Source organism: Bufo gargarizans, chromosome 3, assembly GCF_014858855.1.
Source record: "Bufo gargarizans isolate SCDJY-AF-19 chromosome 3, ASM1485885v1, whole genome shotgun sequence".
Taxonomy (NCBI): domain Eukaryota; kingdom Metazoa; phylum Chordata; class Amphibia; order Anura; family Bufonidae; genus Bufo; species Bufo gargarizans.
This window is the reverse complement of record NC_058082.1, coordinates 423,097,220-423,112,554: the sequence shown is the minus strand read 5'-3', so window position 1 is coordinate 423,112,554 and position 15,335 is coordinate 423,097,220. Positions and strand designations below refer to the sequence as shown.

Below are 15,335 nucleotides of genomic sequence, written 5' to 3'. Positions count from 1 at the left end.
ACAGTAATAATACGCACAGTGATGTCACGGTACAGCAGTAAGGCTCACAGTGATATCACCATGCATATGATAATACATGTGGTGATGTACAGTAATAGATCAGTGATGTCACAGCACAGTAATAATACGCACAGTGATGTCACGGTACAGCAGTAAGGCTCACAGTGATATCACCATGCATATGATAATACAGGTGGTGATGTACAGTAATAAATCAGTGATGTCACAGCACAGTAATAATACGCACAGTGATGTCACGGTACAGCAGTAAGGCTCACAGTGATATCACCATGCATATGATAATACAGGTGGTGATGTACAGTAATAGATCAGTGATGTCACAGCACAGTAATAATACGCAGTGATGTCACGGTACAGCAGTAAGGCTCACAGTGATGTCACCATGCATATGATAATACAGGTGGTGATGTACAGTAATAAATCAGTGATGTCACATCACAGTAATAATACGCACAGTGATGTCACGGTACAGCAGTAAGGCTCACAGTGATATCACCATGCATATGATAATACAGGTGGTGATGTACAGTAATAGATCAGTGATGTCACAGCACAGTAATAATACGCACAGTGATGTCACGGTACAGCAGTAAGGCTCACAGTGATATCACCATGCATATGATAATACATGTGGTGATGTACAGTAATAGATCAGTGATGTCACAGCACAGTAATAATACGCACAGTGATGTCACGGTACAGCAGTAAGGCTCACAGTGATATCACCATGCATATGATAATACAGGTGGTGATGTACAGTAATAGATCAGTGATGTCACAGCACAGTAATAATACGGACAGTGATGTCACGGTACAGCAGTAAGGCTCACAGTGATATCACCATGCATATGATAATACATGTGGTGATGTACAGTAATAGATCAGTGTTGTCACAGCACAGTAATAATACGCACAGTGGTGTCACGGTACAGCAGTAAGGCTCACAGTGATATCACCATGCATATGATAATACAGGTGGTGATGTACAGTAATAGATCAGTGATGTCACAGCACAGTAATAATACGGACAGTGATGTCACGGTACAGCAGTAAGGCTCACAGTGATATCACCATGCATATGATAATACAGGTGGTGATGTACAGTAATAGATCAGTGATGTCACAGCACAGTAATACCGCAAAACACAATGCACGCGTCTATTTTCCATATCACTATCTGCACATTGTCTGGGTGGAGATGGGCCCCTGTAGTTATTGGGGCCCCACAGCAGCAGTTATGCCCAGACTTCTGTGAGCTTTACCAACTAGCTCAAGGGGGTCCAGGTGATCCAGCCATAACACATGCTAAACGTATGGGTTGTGGAGGAGAATCCCTTTAAGCCATTACCGGCCTCTTCCTGCAGCTAAAGTAAGAGGTTTGGTGTGCTGGGATTGCTAGTACTTCATACACAGGTCCAGGACTCCAGGCAGGAATCTGCATGGGCAGAGACGAGCACTTTCGGAGGACTCCCCCTCAGGAGGTGCCCACACCTGTATCCTGACAGGACCATGGCGGGCTCCCCGTCTGCCCTGCCTATGACAAGTGACAGCGCGGACTCCGTGTCACACCTCCTCCCTCAGGTCTCGCTCGTGTAACCTCCCTGTCTGACACCGCGCATGCGCCGCCCCCTGAGATTTAAAACTGCAGCCCGGAGTGAGAAGGTGCAGAGCTGTCGCCTAGGACCCGTCCGGGAAGGTGATACTGGGGCTCGGACACATCCCGGAGGCCGCCCGCCAGGTGAGACATTGCCCATTCTCACCACTGTCCTCCGGACACTTTGTCCTTCTTGTCCTGGGGCAGCCTAAATGCCCCTGTCATGTACCCCCGCAATGCCCCCCTTATATTATGTGACAAGCACAAGCCGTTTAACCCTTCCCTGCTCACCATGTACCTGTAGATGCTGGGGAGAGTAGTACATCTGGCAGCCCCCCTCTCCTTCCCACTATCCCTATGTTGTCCCGGAGAAGCCCCGCTCTTCCCTCTCATCTTCCGGAGGAAGAATTGTGACTCACATCAAATGAATACTTAGGATGCTAGTTTGTCCTTATTTTCCGCCTCCTCAATACTTCCCTGTGCCCTGGATTAACCCTTCCTTGCCACTGACCTATAGCGTCGTATAAGCCCATATTACAATGACCTTTATATACTAAAGAGCTTTAAGGGACAGTTCCCACTGAGCTTTTGGTGCTGATTTTGGAGCGTTTCTGCCTCGAAATCAGCTGCAACAGCCTCCCATTCACTTCAATGGGAGGTAGCACTTGCTTATTTTAAATATTTTTTTACACGTGGATTAAAGAAGCAGCGTGCCCTATATTGGGGCCAAATCTGCGCTGATTCTCCCATTGAAATGAATGGGAAGCATAAAAGAACAGCACCATGTAAGTCTATACGGTTTTTCAGCGCATTTTCCATGCTTTGTTTTGGCGTAGATCCGCGTCAGAAACCTCAAGCTGAAAATGCAGCTTTGTATTGAAGTGAACAACCATTGGTTAAAAGAAGACACGTCAAAAAAACGCCCTGAAAAACCTCTGCAGATTTTTTTGAAGCGTGTCTTTGAAAATCAAGTTGTGTGAACTGGGCCCATGGCTCCCTGCACATATTGCAGATAACGTGTGGATTTCTGCGCAGAAAAAAACGCGACGTAATACAGTACAGTGAATGAGATCGGTCAAATCTCATGTGACATTGCATATTTTGGACGCACGTAATAAGACCTGCCGTGGGGGGGGGTTTGAATCCGCAGCCTGTCATTTGTTAGTGCGATTCCGCACCTTAGGGCTTATTCAGACGGCCGCATGCTGCCCGCAAAAATGCACATCCGTTTTTTGCAAACAGTTCTGCATGTCCACAAAACAAAACGGATTGCATTCCACATTTTTGTGGACCCAAAGACTTCATTGGGGCCACGTCCTGATTTTCACTGACAAGTATAGGACATGTTTTTTTTGTTTTGCGGAGCCGCAGAACGGAAGCAAATGGCACCATAGAAGAGAATGGGTCTAGCATCTAATCCACAAAAAAACTGATCCGCATTTTTGCAGGACAGCATACGGCCGTCTGAATTAGGCCTTATATAAGAGGTTTTCTCCATAGACTTTAATGCCATTATTAAAATAAGCAGAAAATCTGCAACAAAAACCTCACCAAAAGCACAATAAATAATGTGGGTTTGTGTGCGTTTTTTTTTTCCGCATACAAATCCACACTATGTGCAGGTACCGGCCTCATCACACCAGCGATACGGATTGTGTCAGGATCTGTTCAGGGAAAAACTGATGGTTTTGCACGTGAGTTCAGTCAGTCTTGTGTGCGATTGTGTTCATTGTTTCAGTTTTTACGCACGGATGTAATCAGTTTTGATGCGTTTTTCACGCACACGTAGTAAAACTGAAGAATAACAGCATCCGTGAAAAACGCATTGCATCCGGATTCCTTAAGTTTTTCACTGAAGCCCCATTCACTTCTATGGAACCAGAGCTGCGTGAAAAATGCACAATATAGAACATGCAGCGATTTTTCCTGAACGCAGATGATCAATGAAAATGATTGGGTCAGGATTCAGTCCGGATGCTATGCGTTCACTGCACGCATCGCACCCGGACAGAAAACTCGCTCGTGTGAAATTAGCCTTGTCACATGTATTTTTGTTCTGGCATTTAGGTTTTTTTTACCACAAAAAAAAGCCATAAGACCAAAACTGCTTGCGTTTTTTTCAGTGGCTGTTTTTTTCATTAGTTCTGTTTTTCCAGAAGAAATGTGTGGATGGCAAAATGTCAATTCAATATATTTGTGTTTTAGCGGGACATCGGCTGTATGGTAATCATTTTATATCCATGGGGGTCACACAATTACCCCCAGAGCTTAAAGTGTCAATTTCAAACAGATTTTTGGCGCAGTCACGTTAAAAATAAATAAATAAATGCAACTAAAATGCCAAAGTGTAGGCAAAAACAGCAAAAACCTATGTTGGAAAGATAGATTCCCACCAGACCAGTGAAGGTCAGTCTATAGAAGAAGCGGTTGTAGCGCCACCAAAGCAGAGCGCAGCTCTTGACCTGGTATAGGGCAATTCAGCTCGGACCACAGCAGTAACACAATGATTACTATGGAGGGCAGATTAACCATTTCTACCATCTCTAGGAAAGTTGGAAGACTGTGGATGCTGTAAGGGTGGCCAGAAATGGATAAGTGTGAATAAGTTGCCGTCCTTTGATAAATCTTTAGGTATGTCATAGTGACTCTGATCAATGAGGGTGCGGAGGCAGATCGATGAAACAAGGGGGCAGCTTCGCCCAGCTGAGCACCGTGCCCCTTCTGCTGCGGTTGGCTCTCCTTTCCAGTCACGTGATCTACGAATATCATTCCAATATTTGACATTATTTGGATCCATTACTAGGGATAGAAGACAATAATCAGGGTGTGCCGTACGACACAGTGTACAGTCCATACATCCCTAGAGCTTGGATCCAATGTCCTGTAATTATAGCAGAAGCTAATGAATACTTCACCAGTTCCCTGTATAGTCCTTTCACTTCTTATCTCAAAGGGATTCGCTTTCTTCAGTGCGTGAAGCAGCACATTCTTTATACGTATATGTGTTGCTGGAGGTTGTTTATCTGCTTGAAATATGGAAACAAATATTCGCAGAGTCTCATGTCCCATCAGCAAATACAATCTTCCTTAAAGGGAACCTGTCATCAACTTTAGGCTGATCTCACTGAGGACAGCATAAAGTAGTGACAGAAATTGCTGATGTCAGCGGTGTGCCGATGATGAGCTAAAAGTAAGTGGTTGCTGAGAACCAGCATCATAATCATTACAGCCTAGGCCTTGAGAAGAGTCCAATCTACCTGAGAAGAGTCCTGGTTATTCATCTCCTGCTCTCCCACCAATCTGCTGATGATTGGCAGTTCTCTCCTAGATAGAAAGGGAGAAAACTAGGTAGGAGACTGTCAGTCATCAGCAGATGGGCATGAGAGAAGGAAGTCATGAATAACCAGGACTCTTCTCAGGTGTCCGGGACTCTTTTCCAGGCCTCGTCTGCCATGATTGTCATGTTGGTTCTTGGCAACCACTTACTTTTAACTTATAAATGACAGACGGCTGAAATCATCTAACCTGTCTCTACTTTATGCTGCTGTTAGTTTGGGCAGCATACAGTTGATGACAGGTTCCCTTTAACACATAAAATTGCTGCATTCTTGTAGTAACTTTTAAAGGGGTTCTCCGGGATTTTGATATTGAGGTCCTAATCTCAGACCTCCAGGAGTCAGACCCCTGCCAATCTCATATTAATGACCTATACTAAGGATTGGTCATCAGTCTCTGATCACATGGCGTAGGCACAGCTCAGCCCCTTCTCTCTATGACTGTGTATACCAAGATAGCTGTCAATCACTGACTGAAGACAAGGAAACGGTCCTATCAGTGACTGACAGCCTCCCCTCTATGACTGTGTATACAGAGATAGCTGTCAATCACTGACTGAAGACAAGGAGACGGTCCTATCAGTGACTGACAGCCTTCCCTCTATGACTGTGTATACAGAGATAGCTGTCAGTCACTGACTGAAGACAAGGAGACGGTCCTATCAGTGACTGACAGCCTTCCCTCTATGACTGTGTATACAGAGATAGCTGTCAATCACTGACTGAAGACAAGGAGACGGTCCTATCAGTGACTGACAGCCTTCCCTCTATGACTGTGTATACAGAGATAGCTGTCAGTCACTGACTGAAGACAAGGAGACGGTCCTATCAGTCACTGACAGCCTCCCCTCTATGACTGTGTATACAGATAGCTGTCAGTCACTGACTGAAGACAAGGAGACGGTCCTATCAGTGACTGACAGCCTTCCCTCTATGACTGTGTATACAGAGATAGCTGTCAGTCACTGACTGAAGACAAGGAGACGGTCCTATCAGTGACTGACAGCCTTCCTTCTATGACTGTGTATACAGAGATAGCTGTCAGTCTCTGACTGAAGACAAGGAGACGGTCCTATCAGTGATGACAGCCTTCCCTCTATGACTGTGTATACAGAGATAGCTGTCAATCACTGACTGAAGACAAGGAAACGGTCCTATCAGTGACTGACAGCCTCCCCTCTATGACTGTGTATACAGAGATAGCTGTCAATCACTGACTGAAGACAAGGAGACGGTCCTATCAGTGACTGACAGCCTTCCCTCTATGACTGTGTATACAGAGATAGCTGTCAGTCACTGACTGAAGACAAGGAGACGGTCCTATCAGTGACTGACAGCCTTCCCTCTATGACTGTGTATACAGAGATAGCTGTCAGTCACTGACTGAAGACAAGGAGACGGTCCTATCTGACTGACAGCCTTCCCTATATAACTGTGTATACAGAGATAGCTGTCAGTCACTGACTGAAGACAAGGAGACGGTCCTATCTGACTGACAGCCTTCCCTATATGACTGTGTATACAGAGATAGCTGTCAGTCACTGACTGAAGACAAGGAGACGGTCCTATCAGTGACTGACAGCCTTCCCTCTATGACTGTGTATACAGAGATAGCTGTCAGTCACTGACTGAAGACAAGGAGACGGTCCTATCTGACTGACAGCCTTCCCTATATGACTGTGTATACAGAGATAGCTGTCAATCACTGACTGAAGACAAGGAAACGGTCCTATCAGTGACTGACAGCCTCCCCTCTATGACTGTGTATACAGAGATAGCTGTCAATCACTGACTGAAGACAAGGAGGCGGTCCTATCAGTGACTGACAGCCTTCCCTCTATGACTGTGTATACAGAGATAGCTGTCAGTCACTGACTGAAGACAAGGAGACGGTCCTATCAGTGACTGACAGCCTTCCCTCTATGACTGTGTATACAGAGATAGCTGTCAGTCACTGACTGAAGACAAGGAGACGGTCCTATCTGACTGACAGCCTTCCCTATATGACTGTGTATACAGAGATAGCTGTCAGTCACTGACTGAAGACAAGGAGACGGTCCTATCTGACTGACAGCCTTCCCTATATGACTGTGTATACAGAGATACCTGTCAGTCACTGACTGAAGACAAGGAGACGGTCCTATCAGTGACTGACAGCCTTCCCTCTATGACTGTGTATACAGAGATAGCTGTCAATCACTGATAGGACCGCCTCCTGGACTTCAAAGCCCAGAATGAGCAGGAATTTAAATGAATAAATTGCAAGTTTTGCTGAATGTTTTCCCATAAAGCTATATATCAATCTTCTCAGCTACTCCTGCTCTATAACATGCTGCCTGCAGATTGCAGAGTTAACCCCTTCCCTTATTGTGTCATTTGGGATGGAAGTGATGAGGTGTGCATTCGTTATAATGCTGTATTATGCAAATTAGCTCATATTAGCCAAATCAGAGACTCCTTTAAAAGGACGAGCGCTCCATCTTGAGACAGCTGTTTCGGGGTACTTGTACCTGGTCAGTACTGGCAGAGTACTGGTTGGAGAGTGCCTTAGACATAGCTGTGGGAGGGGAATAAATCTCATTGAAGACAATCAATGTGTATATGGAGATGAATGATAATGTCATATTGTAAAGACAGGGAAGAAATTATCAGTTGAAGAAGTTTATGAAATCAATAAAGTGTGACGTTAAAACCTCTTATCTATCTATATAGCATATATATGTGTGGTGTAATTTAGAAGAGGAAAGGTAATGTCAGTGTACTAGTAGGGGACAGGCAGGCAGGAATGATGTGTTCTACAGTAGTATACATGTACTGTATTGAGCCTAAAGGTGGCAACATTCATTTTTGTTTTAAAATGATGTAACAATTAAAAATCTACCAAAAAAACCCTCAAACAATGCTCCAGAATAAAAAAAACACAGGGAACAGCCACGGGAACAGAAGGGGTCATTTATCACCATCCTTCTTGAAGGAATTTCATAGATGCAGTGACCATTAACACAAATTTACTATGACACAAGGAACTGGTCACCCACCTGCGGAATATGTGGCATATGCAAGTCCCATAAGGCTGGAATCACACCTGCAGTTTATAAAGGCATTTTTTGAGCCAAAACTAGAGGTGGATCCAGCAAGAATGAGATGTACAAGTCTATCCTTTATATTTCTCATAACTTTGGAATCCAGTCCTGACTGAGGATCAAAAATTACATAAAACTGCACCAAAACCTACATTAAAAACTCAATGGGGGATTCCAGCCTTAGAGATCAGCACAGAACGTTGCCTGCGCTGCATAACTTTTGGCAAAATCATAAATGCAGAATATCTCTTTGAAGGGGTTGTGCAGCCAGTACATATTAATGACCTATCCTCAGGATAAGGCTACATGCACACGAACGTTGTTTGTTTCCGTGTCCGTTCCGTTTTGTTTTTGTTGCTGATACTATGCCGACCCATTCATTTAAAAGTTGAACATGTCCTATTCTTGTCCGTTTTAGGCATTGTTACAATGGATCTGCAAAAAAAAAAAAACGGATGGCATATGGATGTCATCCTTTTTTTTTTTGCGGATCCCCAATTTGTAGACCGCAAAACACATACGGTCGTGTGCATGTAGCCTAAGTCCTCAATATCTGATCAGTGGGGGTCTGATTCCTGGCACCCCCGCCAATCAGGTGTTTGAAGAGGAGGTGGCGCTTGTACAAGCACTACTTCCTCTTCAAGATTACACTGCGACTCATCTTGGAAGTCTCGAAGGCGCAGTATAATTACAAGTGCTTGTTCCATTCACTGGGGATGAGACAACGCGCAGTATAATCTTGAAGAGGAAGCAGTGCTTGCACAAACACTGCTTCCTCTTCAAACAGCTGATCTGCGGGGGTGCCGGGAATCAGACTTCCACCGATCAGATATTGATTACCTATCCGGAGGATAGATCACAGAAACCCTTTTACATCTTATATCAGTATTGCAATATCTGGTCTGATGTAAGAGAGAAAAAGACAAGCCCTTTTATGGATGTCATAGAGGGGCTATCCTCTCGTAGCGGAAAGCTGCCAAGAAAGAGTCGTCCTGCGTGGCCCCTTTATGTTTTACACAGATGACCATTCATTTATTTGGCCTGCATTTAACACCATTGGGGTAATTTATCAAACTGGTGGAAAGTAGAACTGGCTTAGTTGCCCATAGCAACCAGTCAGATTCCACCTTTCCCTATCGTCCTTCAGCCAGCACACACAATTGGTTAATGTCTTGCTCCTCCTGTCTAGGACAGAAGATAAATAATTAGTAAATCAGATTAATTAACCCACCTGTACAGGAGTGCACACCCACTAGGCCGACATGTTTTTTTAATTTTGATTAGGACAATGAAGCTCACACATACAGAGGCTCCTGCGGCTGTGGAGGCCAGTATGGTTACTAAGCCTGATATTATATAGCTAGAAGTGGTTTCCAGAGTACCATATGAGGTGCTGGAAGGGTGTCCAGAGTCATATGCATGTTATAGAGGTGTGCTCCAGAATTTACTACATGACATGACTGAACTGAAAGTGGTTTTCAGAGTTTATTTGCCCCATCGGGTGTTCCATGGGATGATTGAGCTGGGATTTATCCTGGAGTGGTCCGGGTAAGTTTCTCATATGCAGCGGGTGTTCCCTGCAAGCTATCAATGTATGTTTCAGGGTGTGTCCCTGTGAGAAGTGCTAGTTTGGCTGTTACAAGCACAGTTACTACCTTCAGGCCTGCAGGCAGTGTCTCCATCTCAGGAGCAATTTTGGAGTATATGGGTGCAGCTGAGCTAAACTTGATGGGTAACATGTTAATAGGGATGAGCGAACCGACTTTGGATGAAACATCCAAAGTCGATTCGCATAAAACTTTGTTTAAATACTATATGGAGCGAGCTCTCCGTACAGTATTAGAATGTATTGGCTCAGATGAGCCAAAGTTATTACTTCACGAAGTCTTGCAAGACTTCGGGTAATAACTATAAAAATTAATTCCTACTGTTTAAAAACCTTTTCCCAAACGCAGGTTCAGTTCCAAGGTACCACTTGGAACCTAACACGAGTTCGTGAAACGGTTTTTAACAGTAGAAATTAATTTATGAAATTATTACCCGAAGTCTCACGAGACTTTGCGAAGTAATAACATCGGCTCATCTGAGCCAATACATTCTAATACTGTACGGAGCGCTCGCTCCATATAGTATTTAAACAAAGTTTTATGCGTATCGACTTTGGATGTTTCATCCGAAGTCGATTCGCTTATCCCTACATGTTAAGTAAAAATCGGTTATTTCCTGTCAGGGATCTTCTAGTCAGAAAGATTGTTTCTCTGCTGAAACATAGTAATTCCTTGTCGATGACTTCAGTCTCCTTCATGTCTTTGGCACCAGTCTCCTAGTACATAGGGATTACTTTCCCATGAAGTCTCACTTAGTCACTAAGATGGGGGTCCATTCACAGAATCATATCCGATTTTGCGGATCCATAGGACACGGATGCCACAGTGTGCATTCTGCATTTGCAGTTCAGAACATCCAGCCCTATGATGGTAATGCCCATTCTTGTCCGCAATACGGACAAGGGGGGTACATTTCTATCTCTTTTTGGGGCTGCGGAATGGATGTGCGGATGTGGACGTCACACTGTGTGCTGTCCGTGTCTCTCGATCCTATTGTAATAATGGGTCCGCATGAGATCTGCAAATTGCGGGACATGTTGGAAAGAAAAAATACTTTCATGTGAACGGGCCCTGAATGTGACTCTGAGTTCATGTGATCCCCATAGACACTCTGTGCAGAGGGACATTCTATTAGCGCCATTTTGTTCCTCACCAAATTAATTCTATTTAGAATCAATCTCTGTTACAGAGGGGTCTCCTTTTCACAATAGACGTCTAGGTCTTGTTTCATTCTTGTCATTTTCATTCTAAAGATCACCTAAGAGGGGCTCAGAAGGGGCAGATAGAGAGGAGTAAGTTCTATTTGTTCAGGCTTTCCAAGCACTAGAAAGTAGAAATTTGGTACAGGGAAAACTCAAATTTCGGAACACCAGGCTTCCAATTGGAGCAAGATTACAGAAGCTTTTCTCAAATTGTGCAAGGATTACGTCAGACACCTGTAAATTGATTCTTGTACCCAGGTTACTTTCTCGGGTTAAAGAAATTGCCCCCAGGACAAAATAGTCAACCCTTCACAAAGCCTCATATGGTGGTTGTTTCAGGACTTCACAGGAAAATCTTGACCTCTTTTCCAGGAAATGTCTGGGGTCTTTTCAAGAGTCTATGCAGTGCCAAAGCCACAGGTAAGATGGAGGCTAGATCTGACGTGTCTAAACAAATACCTTTTCGGAAGAAATTCATGATGTGAATTTCTGTTTTGTTATCAACATTCGCCAACTGGACGATTTTATGGCCATCACTCATCAGGATTTTTTTTATCTTCAATTCACTGGCCTTTGGTTTATCGCCTAGTGTTTTTACTAAGTTTGTTGTGGCACTAACTCCGCCCTTAGCTTCTAGTTAGACTCCAGAAACTGGCTGCTTAGGCTCTCACAGGAGCAGATCCAGAAATCAAGGTGGATGTGAGATCTAAAGTCCCATCAACAAGTGGCAGTCAGGACCAAATGGAGTAACTAGAAATAACCTAACTTGGCCCCGCAGCAAATATTTGAAAATGGATCATCCCAGCAACTTCTGTGCAAGATCCCCCCCCCCCTCCCGTGCAACCGCCACTCCTGTCGCTATTCAAGATTGCTATCAGATCAGGCAGCCGCTCTGTTTACAAATATATACTTCCTGACCTCTTTGATAGAAGCCGTAACATGTGCATTAGTGTACATTGCAAACCAGCATTGTTTCAGGAAGAAACCAGTGTTTATCGCGTCTGGTTCGTCTTGTGGTGATCAAGCCAGAAACTCGGGAAGACCTGTCTTGATGGCTTCATCCAAGAAATACTGAACAAAGTAGATTTTTCTGGTCATTCCAATAAATCTGGTCAGGGTGTACACTTGCACATTCTTTGAGTTCAGGGGAGGTTGTCTCCTCAAGAGATGTATCTGTGATCCAATATCAGAGACCTGTGAGCAATATATCTAGCTCTTCATTTAGGTTAGGCTCAAGAATCAGTCAGTGGTGGAGCAAACAGATAATATCTCCACCATGTGCTTCATCAACAGTTGGCACGGGACTTGCTCTGATCCACGGATTAGTCAATACAGTCAAATTATGACTTGGGCAGTGGAATGTCAAACCGTAGACAGCCATCCACATTCAAGGTATTCTGAATGTTCAGGCGGATCTGTTAAGCAGGTCACAGTTGAAGTCTCAGCGACTCCACCTGAAAGAATAGATGGCCTGTCTTTCAGTTGGGAAGGAATTTTTCATCCAGATTTTCCTCCATTTTTCCTTATATCCTCAGTGCTCAGGAAAATGAGACAAGAGTCCCAGCCATAGCCAGGCCATGATCCCTCACTGGCTACAGCTTTGCAGAGGAAATTATTGGAGATACAATCCAGCCGAATCTTCTGGTTCAAGCAGGTCTACAGCATCCACACCGGAGATGTTTCAGCTTACAGCCTGAAATCTGATGATTCAGGACTGAAAAAGGGCTTGTAAGATGTGGTGGTGGAAACTTTGCAGAATCTTGATCTGTCTGAAGTCTTAAATTTTTTTACAGAAAGGTTTCCAGTTTGGGTAAAACCTAACACTGTAAGAGTTCTTTTCACGGCTGCCACTGCTTGCACAGATAGAGCCTTCGTGCATTCATGTTTTTTCTTTTTTTTCTTTTACGTTCTTTATTCAGTTTAAATTAATTGGTTAAGCCTCCTATTCCAGCCTGAGATCGGGCTGTTCTCCTCAAGACCCTGGTTGAATCTTTATTTGCGCGTCTTACAGGGGCACCACTAAGGTTTGTATCTTGAAAGGTTTTATTTCTTTTGGCAATTGCATCAGCCAAGAAGGTGTCAGACTTTGCAAGCTCTATCATGTAAAGGGCCATATCTGAAAGTACACCAAGAAGACTTGATTTTAAGGTAGATGCCCTATATCATACCAAAGCTCTCATCTGACATTAGTGTTAGTTAAGAAATTCATCTGAATCATTATTCAGCAAACAAGACAAGCTTCACCTACTGGTCATTGGAGAACCAGGGTCCTTGAGGTCGGCTGACCAACTTTTTATAGAGAAGTATAAAAGCCAGCAAGCCTACACTGCTTGGATTAAGAATACTATTAATCTGCTTCTAAATTTCAAGTACTTCAGTTACCATGTGGAGTTACAGGACACTCAACTCGGTTCACTTAGTCTCTTGGGCAGAGGAAAAAAAGGGGGAGGGGGCATTGGATCAAATCTATAGGGCCGCTACATGGTCTTCTCCATGCACCTTTACAAAACAATATAAGTTGCATGTATCTGGTGCTTGTGATACAGCCTTTGACAAGCAAGTGATAATTAGGGCTGCGATTTCTTCTCCCCCCCATCTTGTTTAATTCTGCTTTTCAGATCCCTTTGTGTGTGCTGCCTGAGGGACGATAAGGAGTCTAAATTTGCTTACCAAAATGTATCTTTCCTTGAGCCCAAAGGCAGCACAATATATCCCTCCGTGAATAAGACATTGCTTGTAAAAAACACGTCTGCCTAGTGGGTGTGCCCTCCTTTATAGGGGGTTAATTAATCTGATTTACTAATGATTTATCTTTTGTCCTAGATGGGAGGAGCAAGACATTAACCCTTTGTGTGTGCTGCCTTTGGACTCAAGGAAAGATAAATTCCGGTAAGCAAATTTAGACTTTCATTTTCCAAAGGAGCTGTGTAAAATGAAAGGTGGAATCTGATTGGTTGCTATGGGCAACTAAGCCAGTTCTACATTTCACCAGTTTGATAAATCTCCCCCTATATCATCAGGGTTGTAGTTAATGAAGTAGTCAGCATGAGACAATCCATTTACATGCACCTTATATTAAAGACAGCATATAAAAAGAAAAGTATCAGTATGCTCCAATATATGCCCACTGTCCATGGGACACCAGTGAGCTAATTTACTGTATTAAGGACGTAGCAGGGTTAACACACATGCTTTATGAGACATGTTATCTAAACTTAATGCGTTAAGCAATTTCTTTTCAATGGCTTTTGTTTCAAGATAATGCAATGATGTTACACTATGCATCTTTAGCATGAACTTGACATACGCCGTGTACAGGGTGTTTGGATTACTTCTGTGTGCTGTCTTGCTGTCAGAGTTACACCAGCAGTAGTTTCTTGGCCTGATGCTCCCCATACTGCCACCACAAATTGGTTAATCATTAACTGGTATCATGTTTCCTTCATATCCTCTGACATGGAACCTGCTGTCCTTTCCTCCCCCAGCTGTGATGCTGTGTCATCACTGAAGATCTGGAGTAGGGATAAGCGAATCGACTGCGGATGAAACAGTCAAAGTCGATTCGCATAATACTTCGTTTGAATACTGTACTGAGTGAGCGCTCCGTGCAGTATTAGAATGTATTGGCTCCTATGAGCCGAAGTTATTACTTTGTGAAACTTCGCATTATAAATAAATAAATAAATTTATAATGTAAAACAACATTTCCCGAACTCGGGTTCGGTTCCAAGTGGTACCTTGGAACCGAACCCGCATTCGGGAAATGGTTTTTTTACAGTAGAAATTGATTCATAGGAGCCAATACATTATAATACTGTACAGAGCGCTTGCTCCGTATAGTATTCAACAAAGTATTATGCAAATTGACTTTGGATGTCTCATCTCAAGTCGATTCGCTCATCCCTAATCTGGAGCATCACCCAGTGTAAGATAGGCCTAGCATATACCATATATGCTTATTAGAGTGTTTGGGGAGTCACAGATACAATTCTCAATGCAATTGTTTTAGGAAAAGTGTTAATCCTTCCTTTATACTCTTACATTTTTACAGCCTCGGTTGCATTCAATGATAACTGTATAAATCCCTGCGCACAGAGCTCCCCCCAGTGGTGGCTGCAGGCAACCAGTTTTATAATATAATATGTGAAGGAAGGAAAGAGGCAGAACTGTAAAGGCTGTATTACCCAGGCCGATTTTTTTTACCGATAATCGCTAACACCTCATTAGCAATCATCTTGCAGTGTAATACTGCCGCCGACTGCCCGATGAACAAGCAAATGCTCATTCATTGGGCAATTCAGATTTTTAAGCATACTTAAAAATCAGTGTTGCCGATGGCAGACCGTGCTGTCTAATAGCCATCTGCCGCCAGCAAACCACTATACAGCATGGGGATGAGTGATGGCATGGTGATCGCTCTTCCCCTTGCTGCAGAGGAGATTACTACATGTAATAGCAGCAGTCTCCTCCACTAGCGAGCAAGTGATTGCCGG

General features: G+C 43.6%; 1 protein-coding gene across 2 annotated transcripts in view; it reads left to right on the top strand.

Moving 5' to 3' along the window:
- The first annotated feature begins 1,636 nt into the window (after nucleotides 1–1,636).
- Nucleotides 1,637–15,335, top strand: part of LOC122933439 (solute carrier family 45 member 3-like) — a 54,504-nt gene continuing 40,805 nt past the window's right edge. The window contains exons 1-2 of one of the 2 annotated variants that reach the window (XM_044288434.1): nucleotides 1,637–1,759; nucleotides 13,666–13,731. The gene's annotated coding sequence lies outside the window, so the exon portion shown is untranslated. The remainder of the gene's footprint in view (nucleotides 1,760–13,665; nucleotides 13,732–15,335) is intronic. The other variant, XM_044288435.1, reaches the window with a different exon arrangement.